We start from the raw sequence: 14,221 nt of genomic DNA, 5'->3' as shown, positions 1-14,221 counted from the left end.
AATATGGATGAATCCCACAAATACCATGGTAGGCCAGAGAAACCAGAGCCAAAAGACATGACCTCATTTATATAAAAGACAAAACAGACGCAATATAATCTACCATCTTTTCCATTAAAAGTCAGGAGTCACCACCGCTAGGGGTGGTTGGTGATAGCAAGAGAACATGAAGGCGGCTAGAAAGTTGGTATGGTTCCGTTTCTTGACAATATATGTACTTTTATGTATGCATGTTACAATTCAATACAACGTTAAGAAGTAGTACTTTTTCTTGCTATTTCGTGTTAAGGTTCTGCCCTTTCACATTTAAAAAAAAAAAATCGGCCCCTCTTTAATAAAAGTCAAAGTATGCTATAAAGACTAATAGTGAAACTGATTTAAGCTAACTGCAGATTAACCTTTACCAAACTCACAGCTTCACAGAATTAGAGATCCCGTAACAGTCTAGTGGAGGGAATTTGCTCTTTCCTGACTAAATAAAAATGTTAAAGGCATCAGAAAAGAATAATTTTCTTCCCCCTTCCCTGGTCATTGTTTTTATTGAGAACTATACATAAAGTGTGCTTACATATATTATTTCAGCTATTCTCAAAACTCCTTGAAATAATACTTTTATTATTATTTACAGATAAGGAGATCCAGGCTGAGTGTGCTGAAAAAGCGGACAGTACGTACACAGTAAAGCCATACTGAATCCTGCTGTGTCTGACTCCCACACGGATGCTTTTGTTTTTTTGTTTGTTTTTTGTCTTGTCTTTTTAGGGCCCCATATGGAGGTCCCCAGGCTAAGGGTCTAATAGGAGCCGCTGCTGCCGGCCTACGCCAGAGCCACAGCAACACCAGATCCAAGCACCGTCTATGACCTACACCACAGCAACACCGCATCCTTAACCCACTGAGCGAGGCCAGGGATCAAACCAGCAACCTCATGGTTCCTAGTCAGGCTCCTTTCCACTGTGCCCGCGACGGGAACTCCCCCACACTGATGTTCTTAATCATCGTTTTTTATCACCTCACTGTCCTCCTGGGGGCTTCACAGCAGAGGGTGACCACAGGTCTCTCTGGCTTTTGCCTAATCACTTTAGAAGGCTACAGTGAGTTTCTAAGGGCCCAGAGAGGGCCTGGACTGTTAAGGAGTGAAAGCTGGGTGTTGAGTAAAAATAGGAAGCTCATGCCACTGGCTGGCCTGCAATAAAACTGTCTGGCAGCTTTAACAACTGGCTAAATGGGAAACTAGGGAGAAGTCTCAGCAGGGTGGTCTCAAATTAGACCCATTCAGGCTGAATGCTTCTCCTTAGGCCCTAATGTTAGAAGCAAGGATAGACAAAATAATTTTGTCCAAATTTAAGATCAGTGAGAAGGTTCTTGATTGTGCATGCATGTCTGCATTTCTCTAAGCCTTCCTCCACAGAATGTTACTTTCCAAAGGTAAACTGACCAGTATGGATTTTATTTAATATGAATGCTCGTAAAGCCTCAATAAAGTTTAGGGTAGAAGAAAAAATATGATTGACCAAGACTATGGATCTTCACCCAGTTTCTGATCTTTGATCAGACAGTTCTACGTTCAGAAAGTATCACTTAGCGGATAATTTCCCAAGTGGAAGATACGGTACTACTCACATCTCATTCTACCTTGGAAAATCCTAAACTTAAAAAGAAACTGTCAGTTTGTGTCAATGATCCAATTCAAACTTAACAATCAGACCTTGGTTGCCATGAGCTGTGGTGTAGGTTGCAGAGGAAGCTCGGACCTGGCGAAGCTGTGGCTCTGGCTGGCGGCTGCATCTCTGATTTGACCCCTAGCCTGGGACCTTCCACATGCTGTGGGTGTGGCCCTAAAAAGACAGAAAAAAAAAATCACACTTTGACCTAAGGCTGTTTCCATCACCCTTGATTTAGAAGGAATTTCAACGCTTAGTTTTGAACCATTCAACTTGAAGGTTATTTAGACGTTAAGTGCCATTCTTTACAACAGAGGGAAAATATACTCGCCAGTACGGAGAGCTGGATACAGAATGAATGAGTAGGTCAGAGTTTCCCATACAAAGTCACAGTCTCCCATGATGACTGAGGGATGCTCCCCACTCAAACCTCTCCCAACGCCGACAGGTAAAGCGGCCTCCTGATGACACGCTGATCCTTACAACTGCTCTCCGGAGGCGACAAGAGTGTGAGTCTACACCTCACCCACTGTCTTAGTTGAAGGACACACCCCACCACCTGCTGCCTCGTGTTCCGTGAAAGGGTTTATAGACACAGCGGAAAGAAATCGCACACAGCTCTCTTTAGCAGATATGGGTGGCACAGACCTCTCTCCACTGTACTAGTCTATCCAGGCCCTTTCTGCAAGGAAAAATTCAAACTGCTCACTTTTTCAGAGTTCTACAAAAATATGAGAAGAATATTTTTCATATTAGGTAACATAAACAAGCCCCAATTTACTTATTGAAAGCGAAAAAAAAAAATCTGTGGAACTTTGTAGTTTGTTAAAGCAGTCATTTATCATTATACACAATAATGAAAATTCCTATATTCAATATGACTAAATGCAAAAATAACTGGTATATGAATTTTTAAGAAATCTTTAGGTAGTGGATATGTTAGCAGCTCTTGATAAGAAAAAATATGTTGATTTCTCCAAAGTTATCATAAACACATATCAAGATAGATAATTAATTTGAAGGAAGAAATTGCTCATCTCACTAGTCTAACTTCAAAGAATTCTTGAAATATGAAGAGCACAACATAGGAGGCCACAGTATGTTTTTTGAAAGTCATTCAAAAATGTTTAATTTTTTGTAATCATAGCATTTTATGAGGAAGCTAAAATATTCCTCTTTCAATATTAAAAATATTGTTAAGGGGAGTTCCCGTCATGGCGCAGTGGTGAACGAATCTGACTAGGAACCATGAGGTTGCGGGTTCGGTCCCTGCCCTTGCTCAATGGGTTAACGATCCGGCGTTGCCGTGAGCTGTGGTGTAGGTTGCAGACGCGGCTCAGATCCTGCGTTGCTGTGGCTCTGGCGTAGGCCGGTGGCTACAGCTCCGATTCGACCCCTAGCCTGGGAACCTCCATATGCCGCGGGAGCAGCCCAAGAAATAGCAAAATGGCAAAAAAAAAAAAAAAAAAAAAAAAAAGACAAAACTATTGTTAAGGGAGTTCCCATCGTGGCTCAGCGGAAACAAATCTGACTGGTACCCATGAGGATGCGGGTTCAATCCCTGGCCTTGCTCAGTGGGTGAAGGGTTAGGCATTGCTGTGAGCTGTTGGTGTAGGTCGCAGGTATCGCTCAGATGTGACGTGGCTGTGGCTGTGGTGTAGGCTGGCAGCTACAGCTCTGATTCGATCCCTAGCCCCTGAACCTCCATATACTGCGGGTGCGGCCCTTAAAAGACAAAAAAAAAAAAAAAGTTGTTAAGGAGATAAGAGAAAAATGTCCTATCAACCCTCATCATCCTCTCATCAGTGAATGAAAAGAATAAGGCTAAGAAAAATAAAAGGGCTCAATTCAAGTCCAATCACATGCTTGAAGTCTCATGCTAAAGCATACTACTCATCTTAAAATCACACAAAATTAGCATTTTTTTCACTTTAAATCCAAAAGTCACTTCATTAAAAATATTCCCTACATAAGATATTTATACCCAAAGAGTATCATTTCGTATGATTAATTCCTATCACCGCTGGGGAGGGACGTCTACATAACATAACGGCTTTTACGTTCACTCGGCAGACCTAGTGATGGGCCATTTTTATATTAATCTGACTTAATGGGATCTATTTTAGGTTAATTAATCCTCAGAGAGATAAATTTCTTAATAACGCAGTCAGTAGTATTTTAAAATATTAACCAAAACATTCATAAATCATGTTAAACAATGTATTAGCAAGCCCCAAAGACCTCGCTTTCTGCTTCTATTTAGGGCTTTCGAAGCTCACGCCCACTTCCCCACCTTCCCAGATGCCCCCTTCTGTCCCATGATGACTGTTCCTTCACACTCCACCCCATCAACTGGAAAATGATCAGACAGAATGTCCATACAGCAAATGACTGACATTCATTTACACTATACCTAATCCCACAAGTACTTGTATATTAAGTCAGCTAATGGTGAAACGGAAGGGTTAACGCCCAACTTAAGGCTGAGGCATCATCAAGCATACTGAGAGATTTTTCTCTTGGGGGAGGACAAACAGGAAGTCTGAAATGGTGCATTACCTAAAGGTCAACCTGATACATTTCAGGGTGACTGCTGGCAGTGGGGGTGAACATCCTTGTCACCCTGCCTCCCTCCCCATGCCCCACCAACACAGAACTGCTAAAACCCCCTGGCGTTCCCGTCGTGGCCCAGCGGTTGACAAACCCGACTAGCATCCATGAAGATGCAGGCTCGATCCCTAGTCTCGCTCAGTGGGTTAAGGATCTGGCATTGCCGTGAGCTGTGGTGTAGGGCGAAGATGAGCTCGGATTCTGTGTTGCCGTGACTGTGGAGTAGGCTGGCGGCTACAGCTCTGATTGGACCCCTAGCCTGGGAACCTCCATATGCCTCGGATGCAGCCCTAAAAAGACAAAAAAAAAGGCAACCCCCCCCCCAAAACCCAACCCTCTTCTGTCTCTCTTTCCTTTTCTTCTCTTGCTCGTTTGGAACACAGCAACTAAACATACCTGTATTGATTCAAAAAATAGGCCATTAGAGGCAATAACATCATCTAAATACAGTACAATACTTTCTTATTCTTTCTAAAACCATATTTTGTATTCTTACTTATTTAATGTTTTTTTTTGATACTACAATCATACACTTAACCAACAGCTCCTAAGTTCTTTAATATTTCAACTACCTCTGGTGAATAAGATTTTGATTTTTTTAAATTATTCTTTTGAAATTTAGCCATGTGATCGATGGGGTATTACACTATTGAAACCTAGCTTTTTTGTTTGTAGACCTCCAAGAGAATTTGAAAAACTATACACCCCCTTGATCATTTTAAAGTTGACATCTAAAATGATTCACCATCAGTTTAAATAGTTACAATGAAGTAATTTCTAACATATTGTAAATATCGATACTTTAAAATATTACATTACCTTAAATGTATCAAACGGAATTTAAACTCTATGGCAATTTGATAGCCACCATTATCCATTTCAAAACACTGATGAACAACCGGTTCAGAATAGTCAGAAATTTTCTCTCATTTTCCTTCTTGAACTTATTTTCCTTTCTACTTTCATCACGAATGACGTTTAACTCTTAATGTGAAATGTTTACAGATTCACAGGAAGGAGCTGAGAAATACACAATGACATCCATGTACTCCTCGCCCTGCATTCTCCAACGGCAACATCTTGCATAACTAAAACTGGCAAAACATCAAAACCAAGAAATTGACATTCATACTATCCGTAGCCGGTATATCTGCACTCATTGTATGTGGGGCAGGGTGTTTATGTGTAATGTGATACAATTTTATCACATGTGTAACGTGTAACCACAATCAAGATACACAACTGTACCATCACCACAAACTCCTTTGACTACCCCTTTATAGCTATTAGCCTCCCCTCCCCACCCCTTCCATGAATGTTTTCCATCCCTGCAATTATGTTCTTTCAAAAAAATTATATAAATGGAGGAGTTCCCGTCGTGGCGCAGTGGTTAACGAATCCGACTAGGAACCAAGAGGTTGCAGGTTCAATCCCTGTCCTTGCTCAGTGGGTAAAGGATCTGGTGTTGCCGTGAGCTGTGGTGTAGGTCGCAGACACAGCTCGGATCCCGAGTTGCTGTGGCTCTGGTGTAGGCCTGCGGCAGCTACAGCTCCAATTCGACCCCTAGCCTGGGAACCTCCATGTGCCTCGGGAGCGGCCCTAGAAATAGCAAAAAGACAAAAAACAAACAAACAAAACAAAAGCAAAACAAAACAATTATATAAATGGAGTCATGTAGTAGGTATCACTTTTACATTGGCTTTTTAATAAGCATAATCTCGAGTTTCATCCAAGTAGTTGTATGGATCAATAATTCATTCTTTGGAGTTCCCTGGTGGCCTAGTAATTAAGGATTTGGCATTGTCACTCCTGTCACTCAGGTTTGATCCCTAGCCCGGGAACTTCCATATGCCGCAGGTGTGGCCAAAAAACCCCAAAAAGCCATAATAATTCATTCTCTTTGATTGCTGAGTAATAGTCCATGGTTTGGACTTAACACAATCTCTTTAACCATTTATCCACTGAAGGACATCTGAGTTATTTCCAGCGGGGCAATTACAAATAAAGTGGTTATAAACATCTGCGTATGGTTTGTGTAAACGTGAAGTATACTAGTCATCTCAGGATGCCATAACAAAACACGTATAGACTGGGGGGCTTAGACAATGGAAATTTATTTTCTCACAGATCTGGCAGCTGGAGCTCCAAGATCAGGGTACCATCATGGTCAGTTCGAGCGAGAGCTCTCTTTGTAACTTGCAAATGATTGCCTTCTCAGGGCGTCCTCACATGGCAGAGAGAGTTAGAACACGCTCTCTGGTGTTCATTCGTATGACGGCATAACCCCATCACTAGGGCCTTGCATTATCTTCAGATACCACACATAGGAGGTTAAGATTTCAACATGCGAATTTAGGGGGGGAAGAGGTGTATAATTCAGTCCACAGCAAGAAGTTTTCATTTCTCTGGGGTAAATGCCAAGGGAGTTTAATTGCTGAATCCTACAGTAGTTGACTTTAGCTTTTTGTGTGTGTGTGTGGGGGGGGGAGGATGTTTGTTTGGGGTTTTTTGGCTGCACCAGTGGCACATGGAAATTCCCTGGCCAGGGATCAAACCTGAGCCACAGCAGTGACAAGCCAGATCCTTAACCCGCTGCACCAGAGCAGGAACTCCTCTTTATGAATTATTTTTTTCTTTTTAGGGCCACACCTGTGGCATGGAAGTTCCCAGGCTAGGGGCTGAATCAGAGCTACAGCTGCCAGCCTACACCACAGCCAGAGCACCATGGAATCCCAACTGTGTCTATGACCTACACCACAGCTCACAGCAAAGGCAGATCATCAACCCACTGAGCAAGGCCAGAGATCAAATTGTGTCCTCACGGATACTAGTCGCAATTTGTTTCTGCTGTGCCACAACAGGAACTCCTCTCTCACTTTATGGATTTTATATGCTAGTCCTTTGTCAGATATGTGCCTCAAATATATTTTCTCCTAGTGTAGCTTGTCTTTTTATCCTCTTAATGAGTTTTTTTTGCAGAGCAAAAGGCTTAAATTTCGATGAGTTAAAACATTCATTTTTCCTTTCATGATCAGGCCTTTGGTTTCAAGTCTAAGAAGCTTTTGCCTAGTCCTAGGCCCCAAAGCTTTTCTACCTTTTTTTTTTTTTTTTTGTAGAAGTGTTATAGTTTTGTTTTTCCATTTTCATCCATGATCCATTCTGAGCTGCTTTTTGTATAAGATTTAGCTCAAGGTTTTTTGTTTTGCCAATGATACCCAATTGTTTCAACACCACTTATTAAAAAGGCTATCCCAGGAGTTCCCATTGTGGCTCAGCAGTGAACCCGACTAGCATCCATGAGGGCAGGTTCGATCCCTGGCCTCACTCAGTGGGTTAAGGATCTGGCGTTGCCATGAGCTGTGGTGTAGGTCGCAGACGTGGCTCGGATCCTGTGTAGCTGTGACTGTGGCGTGGGCCGTCAGCTGTAGCTCCAACTGGGCCCCTAGCCTGGGAACCTCCTCATGCCGAGGATGCGGCCCTAAAAAAAAAAAAAAAAGCTTACCATGGTGCAGTAAGTTAAGAATCCAACTGCAACTACTCAGGTCTCTGCAGAGATGAAGGTTTGATCCCCGGCTTGATGTAGTGCATTAAAGGATCCAAAGCTGAGACTCAGATGCAATCCCTGGCCCAGAAACTTCCATGTGTTATGGGTGCAGCCATAAAAAAAATAAAGATAAATTTTAAAAAAACCACTCTCTCTCTTCCGTTTGAATTACTTTTAGATCCTTTGTCAAAAATTAATCAGGCATATTAATGTGGCTCTATTTCTGGGTTTCCTGTTCTATTCCCTTGATCTCTGTGTGCCCTTCCACCAGCTACCTGATTAATTCAGCCACACAGGTGACTCCCCCGCACAACAAATTTTTAATGTAATATATTTTATGTTTGAGAATCTTTTATTGTCACTTTTGCATTTTTCCTCAACAAAGAAATTATTCACAAGTTGCAAATAAATTTCTCTTTATTTTTCGTAATAAAAGACTTCAAGTGCAAAAACAGTTGTTTTTTTCCTGGTTTGAGCTTTCTTTATAATTACTGTTACCAACCAATTAAATATAAATATACTGCAAATTTTGATGTAAAAATTCTTAAATAAGTAAATAAATAAATTAATTAAAATTCTCAAATGCAAGAAGAAAATTTTTAAAAAGACATGGGTGAGATTGTTCTTCTTCTATTAGTTCACTTTTCCTTCTTCTTCTTTTTTTTTGGCCAAGCATGATGTTCCCAGGCCAGTGATCAAACCTGAGCCACAGCTGTGACAACACAAGATCCTTAACAACCATTAGGCCACTGGGGACTCTTAGTTCATGTTTTTTTTTACACCGACTTTTTTTTTTGTCTTTTTGTCTTTTTAGGGATGCACCTGTGGCATATGGAGGTTCCCAGGCTAGGAGTCGAATCGGAGCTACAGCTGCCAGCCTACACCACAGCCACAGCAACGTGGGATCCAAGCCACGTCTGCAACCTCCACCACAGCTCACAGTAACACCAGATCCTTAACCCACTGAGCAAAGCCAAGGATCGAACCTGCAACCTCATGGTTACTAGTCGGGTTCATTAACCACTGAGCCATGACGGCAACTCCTCCTTACACTATTTTTTATTGCCAAATGAGACTCAGTATCAATTCTATCGCTACTTCTTGTTTTCATAACGAAGTGGTGAGAAACCTTTTCCACATAAATGGAGGTTTTATGAAAGCAATTATTTCTCTTACAAAAATAAATGTGATCTATCATCAAAATATATTTCATGATCTACTGTTAATTGACAAACAATTCAATTAGGTCTTTGAATTCTGTGAGCAAAAAAAATGGGAAACTATCTGAGTTGCAAAAGGAGCTGTTATCCAGTCATTCCTTGAGCTCGTGTTACTTATTCATTCACTATCTCCACGCAGACACCAACGTTTTCAATTGCCCTTTGTGGGGCAGCCTGGTGGCTTTCGCATCCAGGGACATTCGTAAGACCCCAGATGGATGAGAAGAGGGCCTGTCTTTTTTAATAGCAAGAGAAGGGCAACCGTGAAAGAGAAGGTGGCGAAGCAGCTCCTGCATCTCCATCACAGGCAGGTCCTCAGCCAGGACACCGCCAGGAAGTGCACGGGGAACGTAAGGAACTGAGACGGGCTCCCCGAAACCATCCACGCCCCATACTCCTTGAAAAGTGCATCCCATCTAAAGATAAAAGCGAATGGGCCTCTGCAGCCCACAGTAGCGGGGCAAGCCCAGGGACTATACAGAAGTGGGCTCTCCATGCTCTTTGATGAGGGAAATGTGAGACAGCGAAATGACAAGCACCAAAATAGCAATGCGATACACCAAAGGCAGGCTCCACTTGAAAGCCAGGAACCAGGCTGAAGCAAATTAAGTTGTTGCTTAAAGCATAATAATTAAGGCCTTTAAATTCACCTCACCATTCTGCCATCACAGACTAAAAAGGCTTGTTTATCCCTTCTCCGTCCTAGGGGAATAAATTATTTCATGAGTCTTTCTGTTTCACCAAAGTGCTATTTAAAAGCTGATGAAATGTTTAGGCAATTCATTACATTCATATAAAAATCCTTTACAGGACAGAAGTATGATCAGAACCAGAAGGTGGGGTGTGGGCAACACTGATGGGGCCTCTGAGGGTAACGCCAAGCTCCCCATTCTTGCCTCGCTGGCTCCTGCTGTCAGGTCTCAGGGTCTCCAGCCAGTCAGCTGTTACCGCATCACCTCTTTTAATTATCTGCCTTGTGCACATAGCTACACGACGTTTCGTTGCGTGGTTATTTCTTAATCTCGTTTATTCTACATCCATCCGCGTCCCACCCCCAAACAACACACAAATTCTATGACAGCAGAGATCTGTCAGAGTCCCTGCTGCAAACTTACAAACCTAGTTCTTCCCTGACACACAGCAGGTGATATCCCTGCTGACTACAACCTACAGAAATCAGGTGCAAAACAGATGCCAATTTTAAGACTCTAATCTTTGAGTAGTTTTCTCTTTTACTAAAATAAACTGTTGCTCCTTGGAGTTCCCGTTGTGGCTCAGCACCTTATGAATCCGACTAGAATCCATCAGGATGTGGGTTCGATCCCTGGCCTCGCTCAGTGGGTTAAGGCTCCAGTGTTGTCATGTAGGTCACAGACACGGCTTGGATCCCAAGTTGCTGTAGCTGTGGTGTAGGCAGGCAGCTGCAGCTCTGATTCAACCCCTAGCCTGGGCACTTCCATATGCCGCAGTGGCAGCCCTAAAAATATAAAATAGAATAGAATAGAATAAAATAAAATAATAAAATATTGCTCCTATACAAGATTTTCTGAAAAAAAGTGCCATTATATCTTTATCTCTCTGAAGTTATTTACTCCAATTCTCTTGCCTTATTTTATTGAAATAATTTGTTAATTATGCAATGCTTAAACAGACACTGCAGCCATGAAGATAAACAGGGTTGGTAAATATTGAGGAGATAATTAAAATTCACATCAAGACTTATGGTTTAAGATGACAGCTTGAGGATATGTGTTTACTACTTAAAGCTTGCAAAACAACATTCAAAGAATGGAAGCAAGAGAAGCAATGCAACTCTAATATCAAAGGGAAAGATTCTTCAAAAAAGTAAAAATAGAGCTGCCATGTGATCCAGCAATCCAGTCATAGGCATATATCCAGATAAAACTATAATTCGAAAAGATACATGTGGCCCTTTGTTCATAGCAGCACTATTTACCATAGCCAAGACGTGGAAACCACCCAAAGATCCATGACAGATGAGTGGATGTAGATGTGTGTGTGTGTGTGTGTGTGTGTGTGGTGTGTACAATGGAATACTACTCGGCTATTAAAAAAGAATGAAATAATGCCATTTGCAGCAACATGGATGGACCTAGAGATTCTCATACTAATTGAAGTAAGTCAGAGAGAGAAAGATAAATACCATATGATGTCACTTATATGTGAGTCTGAAATACCACACAAATGAACATATCTACAAAAGAGAAACAGATTCACAAATACAGAGAATAGAATCGTGGTTGCCTAGGTGGAGGGGAGCTTGGGGAAGGAAGGATTGGGAGTTTGAGACCAGCAAATGCAAACTATTATACACAGAATGGATAAACAACAAGGTCCCACCGTAGAGCACAGGGAACTATGTTCAGGATACTGTGATAAACCACGATGGAAACAAACATGAAGAAGAACAGGCACATGTATAACTGAATCACTCTGCTGTACAGGAGAAATGAGCACGACGCTGTAAATCAACTATATTCAATAAAAAAAATTTAAAGGAAAAAGGAAAAGGAAATAGGGGGTTCACCAGTGGATGAAAGGTCCAACAAATTTCTAGAATTCACAAAGCAGATGGAGTTGTGTTGATGGATCAGACAGGCAAAGAAAGTCACGGCCCCAAACACTCCCCAAGGCAACCTAAGGGAGCTGGAAGCAAACCGCTTGTTGGAAGCTAGAAGGAGCCTGGAGAGCCACTCTGCCCCCGACACCTGACGGCTCCGGGCTCTGAGCCAGAGGCACGAGGGAGGGCAGGATCGAGAAGTGGGCTGAAGACAGTGGGGATAATTGAAGGTCTGTACCTGGAACTGCACTGGTTGGCACCTCCATCTGCTTCCCCCACCCCCACGCAGCTCACAGGCAGCCTTGGCATTAACCCCCAGTTGAAACCCCAGATGGCTGAAGGAACCAGTGACCTGGGGAAAGCAAAGGCTTCTGGTGCTGGTTCAGTCCAGCCAGGGTACAGCTCTCCTCGGACATGGGGCCCCCAGGGCCTGAGCACAGGCTCACCCCAGAGCCAGCAGGCCAGCCAACACATCCCTCCAACACAGAGGGCACAGTCAGCCATCCACTCAGGGGACAGGTCTGGGCGGGGGGGAAGAGACCGGCTTCTTAAAGCAGAGGAAATCCATACCAGTCTCCAGTCCTTCTTTCTAAAATATGAATAGACAACCAGGGCACATGGGGAAACCTAACAGCATGAAAAAGAAGAGCTAGGAGGGGAACAAATACAATTAAGGGACATAAGAAAATGAAATATTTTTCAAAACTACTATAATCAAAAATTCCAGAGGGTCCTGCACGGAAGAGGGAAGGTGCTGCATGAAATAGAAGTAGGAAACCATACACCAAAAACAGAACCAAGAACTTGAAAGAGCTCTTTTAAATTAAAATGTCAGAATTTAAAGAATGATTAGAAAAGAAAGGAAAAAAAACACAGATGAGCTGGGAAATAAAATTGAGAAACAGAATGAAAGTATATAGATGAAAAGATGGAAATTAATAATAGAGAAACTATAAGAGATACAAAGAGCCAATCCAAGAGGTACAATATTTGACTAATAAGAGCCCCTCAAAAGAGGAACAGGGGAGTTCCCGCTGTGGTGGCATCTCTGCAGCGCCAGGATGCAGGTTCGATCCCTGACCCCACACAGTGGGTTAAAAGCATCTGGCGTTGCCACACCTGCGGCCTTGGTTGCAAGTGTGGCTTGGGTCTGATCCCTGGCCCAGGAAAGCCAGGCCATGGGGGAAGCCAAAAAAAAAAAAAAAAAGACAGGGAAAAACTAGTAAATAAGAGAATTTCCCAGAGCTGGAGAAAGACCAAGCCTTGAGATTCAAAGCGCTCAGTGAGTGCTCAGTTATAAGTAACTGAAAAAAGACCCACATCCACACATTTCCACAACAAATATAAAAAGGAGACCCTGAACAGGAAAAACAGGTCCCCCACAGAGGACTGATAACCAAGCTGGCTTCTTGTCAGCAACAGAGGATGTGAGAAGACAATGGAACTACGGCTTCACACTTAATCTGTGGCTTCACGCTTTCTAAAGAAAACTCAGCCCAGAATTCTACGCCCAACCTCTCTACAAACAAAGGTACAATAAAAGCAGTGTTACACATGACTCAGAAAGTTTACTTCCCACACATCCTTTCGAAAGAACTTATTTCAGGATTCACCCCAGTAAAATTGTGCCATAAATCAGGACAGTGGAACACAGCCTTCCGAGAACAGTGATGCCAGCAAGAAGAGTGGAAGGAATTCCTTGGAAGACGGCTGTGCAGTTGCCTAGAAAAGCACTTGGTCATGAGGTGGGGGATTCGACAGAACAGAAAATATAACTCAGAATATGGAAAAAGGGAGGCTATGATAAAGGCATATCAGGCGGAAAAAAAAAAAAAGCAATTAGAAAAGCCCTGAAAATTAAAAAGAAAAAAGACAAATGTCACAACACAGCTATATTTCAAAGCAGGAGCAAGCTTACATGTTTCTAACTATAAAGAATTGGAATATGAGAAAAAGGGGATCTAGTTGTTATTGATCTGACAGTTTTGAGAGCCAAGGGCTCCTGACCCTGGCCCTGGAGAAAAAAATGTAATCCTAGCACACGAATTGGCTCGGCACTAAATATAGAATGATACTGCAGAGGGCACTAAAAATAGAGGCCCTTTATCTTGGGTCAGAATTAACTGTGATATGATTGCTCTCAAGACATATTTCGGGACCCTCATAGAAATCCTGGCCAAAAGTTTCACTCTCCTTCTATTTTCTACAGATGCGGCACCAAGCGACAGCCAGTTCCTACCTGCAGTGTTCTCCCTGAAGGCGAAAGCTGTTCTCATTACTCCAGTGGTCTAGGACTTTGGAATGAGCTCAGGTCACTCGGATTTGAGGGGCAGCTACCAGCAGAAACATCTCTCCTCCGGAGCATCCCCAGGCGACCCTTCGCAAAAAGGCAGCGTACTGACGGCTCGGGGAGAGCAGGGCTCAGATCTCGCATCATAGCTGCTACTTCACTGCAGAGCCCAAAGCCTCGGCTTGACGTCCTTCGTCTTTGGCAGGAATGCAGAAAGGCAAAGCAGCAAGATTTCTAAGCAAAAAGAAACTTTTCATGGGCAAGGTGCAAATATCACATGTTCTCTTCCCTATCGGCAGAGATACAGTCTAG

At 42.6% G+C, this 14,221-nt stretch overlaps 1 protein-coding gene across 4 annotated transcripts in view; it reads right to left on the bottom strand.

The window, feature by feature from the left end:
* DIPK1A (divergent protein kinase domain 1A) overlaps window positions 1-14,221 on the bottom strand; it is a 128,854-nt gene that overhangs the window by 101,048 nt on the left and 13,585 nt on the right. For 2 of the 4 annotated variants that reach the window (XM_047785295.1, XM_047785294.1), the window contains exon 2: window positions 13,859-14,143. The exons of the other annotated variants lie outside the window; for them this stretch is intronic. The gene's annotated coding sequence lies outside the window, so the exon portion shown is untranslated. The remainder of the gene's footprint in view (window positions 1-13,858; window positions 14,144-14,221) is intronic. 4 annotated transcript variants of the gene reach the window in all.

This window comes from Phacochoerus africanus, chromosome 6, assembly GCF_016906955.1.
Source record: "Phacochoerus africanus isolate WHEZ1 chromosome 6, ROS_Pafr_v1, whole genome shotgun sequence".
Lineage (NCBI taxonomy): Eukaryota > Metazoa > Chordata > Mammalia > Artiodactyla > Suidae > Phacochoerus > Phacochoerus africanus.
Note: the sequence above shows the minus strand (reverse complement) of the source record. Positions and strands in the feature narration are given on the sequence as shown.